The following is an 8570-nucleotide window of genomic DNA, read 5'->3' as shown; positions in this document are numbered from 1 at the left end:
TATATTTTAGATTTTTTATATTTAAAATGAGATGTTTATCCTGTATTTGATTGTGTTTATCTGCAGTTAGTTACACGAATTCAGTTATAGGATGAAATCGGATAGGGATGAACGGGTTTAAGAGTTTTAAGAGTTTWAGAGTTTTTAAGAGTTTTAGTCAAATGTTTTATAATATAGTATAGATAAATAAAATCTTCAATAAGATAAAAAAATAAAAAATTATTAATTATGATTTTGTTATTAAAAATAAAATTGAATAGAAGATATGCTAATAATGTATATAAACAAATTTCTTCCAGTATTATTAAATGTAAAATCATTTAACAATAATTTCTAAATTAGCATCATTCAGATATCTTTTTTAATATATAACATCGTTAACCCGTTCCACCATCAAAATCTTCTTTTGATACATATACCTTCCATATATAGATTGACACAATTTAGATCAAAATGTTGAATGTTAGAATAAGACTTAGGGGTTGTTTACCAAATGCTTACTTGGATAAGCGTTTATCAAGTTATATTACCTTACCAGATGAATATGATAAGAACAAAAAATCTTACCCGAAAAAAACGAGGCAAGGACCGAGAGTCTTACCCGGTAAGTGAGGGCAATGACTCTTACAACAATCAGCTCTTACCAGGTAAATTGTTGCATAAAAAGCCGTTTTTGTCAACTAAAATCTTACCCGATAATAAATAATAGTATTGAATTTTCCGGTAAGTGCTTACCAGGTAAATGTTTGATAAACGGCCCCTTAGTATGAAACAATATAAATTATTTGGATTTCTATCTCACATCATGTTAATGTTTTTCATCAACGACATATTCATCTTGATTTAATATTTCTGCTTAAATCGATGTGATAACTGGGTTTTGGGTTATGCACTTGAGGTAATTTTTACGTGATTATTATTTGATTATGTGAAAATATGCATATTTATATATGAGAAAATATGAATGCATGATATTGATAATATGCATATGTGTATGCATGATTTATATTGTTAACATGCATGAAGTTTTGAAATATGCATGTATGTGCGCATAAATTATATTATGCCGGTGATTGGGGATGTGTGTGTGTATGTATAAGGTGATTAGAAGAGATATTTCTTCTTCACCGCCTCTTTGAATTTTATATGTTATCTCTTCTAAACCGCCTCTTAAAAGCAATATAAAAAGAGAGTTTGCTTTTGAAGAGGGTTATATTCAAGTTTGAGAAAGAAAACAGTAAGAGAGAAAGTGTGTGAATTTCTTCTAAGAATTCAAAACTGGAATTGGGGTTAGAAGTTGAAGCAGTTTATGTTGCTGTTTTTGTTGTGTTAAGGTGAGTTCTTGTTTTAAAATATCCAGTCTTTGAACTTGTTAAGGGGTCAGATTTTGTGTGGAACTGTTAGTAAATTTGTGCAGTTATTATGTGGTTATTTTCTAGAGATTTAAAGGTTAAAGAGAACCTGTAATCGGACAGTTTTGTCCGATGATGATTTATCGTTGATCAAAGTTTTATTTGATAAAAGTGGTTTTCGGACGGTATTGTCCGATGAAAATATGTTTAAACTTTTAGGATTAAAAGAGTATTTTTGTATCTTTCAAATGAGGTTATAGATCTGGAAAAGATATTGTTTAGATTTTCTTTCAAGACGGTTGTGACATGAGGTCTGTTTTGAAAGAAATGAGTTTTCAAATGTTTCTTCAGGACAGTTATGACTTCGGTCTATTCTGATTTGAAACAATGTTTCTACGAGACGGTTGTGACTTCCGTCTATTCTAGTACAGAACTATTTTGAGGATGTTTCTACAGGACGGTTATGACTTTGTTCTGTTCCAGTATGAAACTAAACGAGTTTTTAAATATTTCTACGGGATGGTTGTGACTTCAGTCTGGTCTGTTATGAAATTAAATGAGTTTTTAAATGTTTCTACAGAACGATTGTGACTTCGGTCTGTTCTGGTGCGAAATTAAATGAGTTTTTAAATGTTTTTATGGGACAGTTGTGACTTAGCGTCTGTTCCGTATGAAACCACTTTTAGGCCATTATTGACTAAAACTACAGATGATGTTTCTTCAGGATAGTTGTGACTTTGGTTTGTTCTGATATGGAACTCTTCATCTGTAGATTTGAGAAGAAAATATAGGTAGCATATTAAAGAGAGTTGTACCATGGGATAAGAGTGACATATCAAGGATAGGTGTACATTTGGATAAGGGTGGCATTTGCATAACTCTGGTTATTATATTAGCAAGAGATAATAGCTCTGGGTTAACATTTCCCTGTGTAACATCCCCAAACTCATATTGCATATAACACATATTTCATTCACATAATACATGTTCAAGCCCACAAAATTCCAAAGTACAAGAAGCTACAATACAAAATACACAACTCAAAAATTCCAAAATACATGCTCTTGTACTACATATCATCTAATATTAAAATACATCTATCGATCTTCATAAGGCTAAGCACATAGAGAGACAATTCACAATTTGTCTTTTTCCTTACTATCATTATATTCAGCATTTCCTGCAATACATAAATGAAAACACAAAATAAGGGTTAGACCTGAAGGTCTAGTGAGATCACTTTTTCCATGTAATTGCAGGGTGAATATTGCCAAAACATTATTCAAATAAAATCATTTCACATAATGAAGTATAAATCCACATTCTGTTTATGTTCATCAGACCTCTAGTTCCAAAGACCAGACTTAGAAAATATTTTAGCAAAAAAGAGGACCAGAGCTCCTCAGGTTCCTCTACCAGAGCTTCTAGTTAAGCCAACCAGAGCCTCTTACTTAAAGTAAAATTCTCAAAACGTTCATAGACCAACACCATGGATAATAGACTAGCTTTTCCAAATATCTTGTACGACCAGAGCTCTGGTTCTACTAGCCAGAGCTTATGGCTTCAAAATGCAAGACCAACCAGAGGCCTTCTAGTCCAACGTATAGGCCAACCAGAGCCCCTTTAGTTTGTCTTCCTTAGTAAAAAAACTTCTAAGCATAAGAAATCTTTGAAAATTCTTTTAAAGTATAATTTTGACACAGAGCTCTTATCTAATAGATACAAAGCTTCTGGTTTAACTAAAACTTTAGTAAAACTAGTATAAATCTCAAATCATCATCCAAAACCCTCTGGTTCTACTATGAGGACCAACCAGAGTCCCTCTGGTTCCTTTCAAGGATCAACCAGAGCCTCTCTGGTTCCTCTTAAATCAAACACTTGTTCAAAAACAGAGTTTATCCAAAACCATTGGCCATAGGCCAAGTTTTCCCCTTCTCAATAGCACCAATACTATCATTTCAAATAAGAACAACATCTCTGAGTCCTCAAATCATAAAGAAGCAAGAACTCAAATCTATTGTAATCTTAAGAGACATAATAGCAAGAGCTATAATAATTCCACACACAAATGCCACTCTTATATCCAAAGGTACACCTCTCCTTGATATGCCACCCTTATAACCAAAGGTACACCTATCCTTGATATGCCACCCTTATCCTATGGTACACCTCTCCTTGATAGGCCACCCTTATTTGCTAATCAAAATCTATGGATTAGTTCCAAACGAAGACATACCAAAGTCACAACCATCTTGATGAAACATCCTTCATAGTTTTATCCACAAAATCTATAGATTAATCCCAAACGAAGACAAACCGAAGTCACAACCATCTTAAAGGAATATCCTCTATAGTTTTTAACCAATAATGGTTTCAAAACAGTTTTATCATTAAAAATTTGAAACTCAAGAACATCCAGTTCTTTCCATCTTATTTCCAAACTCAAAATCTCCTTTAACTTTAAAATAGGATATCATCCATAAACTATTTTCAAGAAGCCAAATCTTCTTTATCTTTTCAAAATAGCTTCCAATTCCAAAATCATAAACACATATTTATAAATTGTTAGAAACAGTTTTACAAATCTTTTTCCCAAATATCAAACCATCAAAACCCAATCAGTTTAAATATTATCATATAAAGGTTTTAGTATCAAAAACTCACTTTTTAAGCACAAATTCATAGATTCAAACACACAGCAGATTCTTCAAACAAGCACAGATTTCCTCGATCACTTTTATGCAACAGTTATTCTTTAAGAATACTCTCACCGCCACACTCTCACCCCTTTTTCTCTCCAAGAAGCTTTTCCAAAAGTAGGATAGGATATGATTTTATCTCTTATCTTCTTTTATATTTCTTAACAAAGGCAATGAGTGGTAATAATAATATTAAACTCTTTTGGGCGGTGGGTTTAATATTTTTAAAACCAACCTTGCTTAATCGGGAAGGTTACCTATTATTATTTAAATAATAGCTTTCATATAAACATGATATCACACATGCACCTTTACGCATTTATCATTTTCTTATGCATGCACAATAATCACATTTTCACATATTGCATACTATTCATGCGCTTAATTAGATAGTATGCATGTCATCACATATTTCACATATAATCACATAAAAGTTACCTTGACCCAGGTTGTCTGAAACCTGATTATAACATTATCTTCCCCTCAAAAGAATTCCATCCCGGAATTCATTTAATCAAACAGCCAAGGGTAACGGGTTCTCATATCAGACTCTAGTTCCCATATTGCTTCTGAACCCTTATGATAACGCAGTGTACCTTTACCAAACTGATTTCTTTATTTCTCAACACCCTGATCTTTCTGTTAGTCACGGCTTCTGGTGCCTCCACAAAATTCATTTTGCTGTCTAGTTTAATCTCTAGAAGTGGTATTGCTAAATTTGGATCGGCCAAACACTTGCGCAAATTTGACACATGAAAGGTGCTGTGAATTAGGTTGAGTTCTTCCAATAGTTCCAACTGATAAGCTACTGGACCAATCCATTTGCAAATTTGAACGGTCGAATGTATCTTGGACTAAGCTTACCTTTCTTCCCAAATCTCATAATACCCTTCCACGGAGATACTTTTAACATCACAAGGTCACCCACGTTGAATTCAATCGGTTTTTGTCGCTTATCGGCATAGCTTTTCTGACAGTCTTGTGTTGTCTTAATTCTTGCACGAATCTGTTCAATCTTTTTCAAAGTTACTTGAACAATCTCGGGACCTGTCAGTTGTCTTTCACTTACCTCATTCCAACACAACGGTGTTCGGCATTTTCGTCCATACAATGCTTCATACGGTGCCGCTTGGATGCTGTAGTGGTAACTGTTATTGTAAGCAAATTCTATCAATGGTTAGTGATCCTCCCACGATCCTCCGAAGTCAATAACATAGGTTCTTAACATGTCTTCGAGAGTTTGAATAGTTCTTTCGCTTTGTCCGTCTGTTTGAGGATGATAAGTCGTGCTCAATCGAATTTGAGATCACAAGGCTCTTTGCAAACTTTCCTATAATTTCGAAGTAAAACGACTGTCTCTATAAAAAAATGATGGATAATGGAACACCGTGTTTAGTTACAATTTCCTTGATGTAGATCTGAGCCAACCTTTTTAAAGAATAAGTTTCTTTCATCGGTAGGAAATATGCAGACTTTGATAAACAATCCACTATTACCCAAATTGCATCATATCCTTTCGGGGTTCGGGATAACTTCATGATAAAGTCCATCGTAATGTGGTCCCATTTCCAGACTGATATTTCCAATGATTGCAGATTTTCATATGTCTCTGGTGCTTGATTTTAACTTGTAGACAAATTAAGCATCATTCCACGTATTTTGCAATATCTTTCTTTAATTCTGGCCACCAATAAAATGGTTTCAAATCCTTGTACATCTTATTGGTGCCTGGATGGATGGAGTAACGAGACTTGTGACTTTCATCGAGGATGGTCTCTCGTGTACTCCCATAAATTGATACCCATATCCGGCCTTGGAAACCTAAAATCCCTTCATTATTCGGCTTCATGATGGAAATCATTTTACCCCACTCTTTCTAACTTCATGTGTTCTTCTTTCATAGCCTCTTTCTAACATTTCAAAATATTTTGATGAAGATCGGTAGTTAAGCTAACCTTCATTGTTATGGCTTTGACTGTTCCACTTCTTTCTTTTCGGCTCAAGACATCGGCTACCACATCGGCTTTCCCAGGGTGATAGAGGATTTCACAGTCATAATCGTTAACGAGTTCGATCCATCGACGCTGCCTCATATTCAATTCCTTCTGATTGAACAAGTGTTAGCTCCATTATTCCTATCTTGTAAAAGTATAGAAAAAGTATATTGTAAGTCTTGACAGAAGGTTATCTCCACATAAGACAACAGAGGACTAGCAACAGAAGCCGTTTGATCGAACAAGTGAAAAGTGGCAGAACCTCTGATGTGTCTCACAGAGGTTCTGGAAAATGGTCCTCTGTCAAAAAGAACACGCAAGTCATTTACAACAGAGCCTCTGAGATGGCTCACAGAGGATCTGCGGATTTGGTCTTCTGTGAAGTTTCTGTTCTGTCTGTTTTCAAAGGTTGTTAGTCGCATGTGCTTTTCATGTGACTAGGGAATAATCGACTTTATTTGGACGACTCAGATGAAGACACGCGTCAAAATCTTGTCACCAAGGTCGTTAGGAACTAGTATAAATAGCGGATAGGATCTTTGTAATCGGTGGTGCTTCCAGTATTGTAATCGTCAAAATTTTCAATTGAATCAATTGAAAAACCTTTGGAGCAATCTTCTTGCATTCATCTTCTTCATTGAGACTGTGTGTTCTTGGTGTGTTTAATCACTTACTCATTCTGTTTTGCTCTTATTAATTCTTCCGCTGCACTTCAATTGTTTTTAGAGCTTGTTTAGAGTGTTAGATCAATATCAAAGTTGAATTCAGATCCAACAACAAGTGTTGCAAGCTCTTGTGATCGGTGTAAATCTGACATTTGATTCCCTAGAAGTAGTGTCTCCATATTTTTAGTGCGAAGACCACTGCTGCCAATCCCATATCATGAGTTGGGTATTTCTTTTCATGATCCTTTAGTTATCGGGATGCATATGATATGACTTTTCCTCTTTGCATCAAGACATGGCCCAAACCAAGCTTTGATGCATCGCTATATACCACAAAATCTTTTGTTCCATCGGGTAAAGTCAATATTGGGGAACTGCAGAGATGATCTTTCAGTAACTGGAAAGCCTTCTGTTGTTCTTCCCCCCACTGAAACTTAACATTCTTCTGGGTTAACTTGGTCAATGGCACTGCTATTTTAGAAAAATCTTGAATAAACTTGCGGTAATAGCCTGCCAATCCTAAAAAGCTTCGGATTTCAGATGGAGTCTTTGGTGCCTCCCATTTTCCAAATATCTCGATCTTAGCTGGATCCACTTTTACCCCTGCCTCTGATATAACATGTCCAAGGAATTGAACTTCCCTTAACCAAAATTCACACTTTGACATCTTTGTGTACAACTTTTCTATTTTCAAGAGTTCAAGTATCAATCGAAGATGTTCAACATGCTCTTCTTTGGTCTTAGAGTATATGAGAATATCATCAATAAATATGATAATGAATTTATCAAGATATTCCTTGCATACTCGATTCATTAAATCCATAAAAGCTGCAGGTGCGTTGGTTAAACTGCATGGCATAACTAAGAATTCGTGGTGTCCGTACCTGGTTCGGAAAGATGCTTTGGCAATGTCTTCCTCTTTAACTTTGAGCTTATGATAACCTGATCGTAAATCAATTTTGGAGAAGTAACTAGCTCCTACTAGTTGATCAAACAAGTCATCAATTCTTGGCAACAAATATTTGTTCTTAATTGTCAGTTTGTTCAGTTCTCGGTAATCGATACACATGCGCATAGAACCGTCTTTCTTTTTCACAAATAAAATTGGAGCTCCCCATAGTGAAGCACTCGGCCTGATAAATCCTTTGTCAAGTAAATCTTTTAACTGTGTGACCAATTCTTTTAGTTCAGACAGAGCTAATCGATATAGTGCTTTGGCTACCGCGCTGCTTTGGGTATTAAATCAATCTCAAATTCAATAACTTTGTCTGTTGGTAATTCGGATAAGTCCTCTGGAAAGACTTCTGGATATTCACTAACAATCAAAATCAATTCTTGCTTCCCTTTTTCTTTCTTTGTATCAATAACATAGGCTAGAAACCCCTGACATTTCTTTTGAATACACTTCCTGGCTTTCATCACAGTTAACAGACCGGTATGATGATTCTGATGATCACCATATATAACAATTGACCCTCTGTTTGGCAAGATTATTCTGATCATCTTTTTATCACAAACAATACTGACTTGATTTTCTACCAACCAGTCCATTCCTACTACTATATCAAACTATTTCATGGGCATGGGGAATAATCTGATCGGTAGCTCACATTCCTTAATCATAATAGTGTAGTTATCAAACATACAATTCACAGATACTTGACCATTAGTAGTATCAACTACTAACTTATCGTCAAGAGGCACAGAATTCATACGAGCACATAGAGCAAAAGATGGGGATACAAACGAGAAGTTTGCACCCGAGTCAAATACACTTTAGCATATAATGAATTCACGAGGAATATACCTATCACTACATTTGGTGTAGTTTCAGCTTCATGTTTGGTCGAAAAGATCGAC

Source organism: Cynara cardunculus (assembly GCF_001531365.2).
Source record: "Cynara cardunculus var. scolymus isolate 2C chromosome LG 9, CcrdV1, whole genome shotgun sequence".
Classification (NCBI taxonomy): Eukaryota; Viridiplantae; Streptophyta; class Magnoliopsida; order Asterales; family Asteraceae; genus Cynara; species Cynara cardunculus.
Note: the sequence above shows the minus strand (reverse complement) of the source record.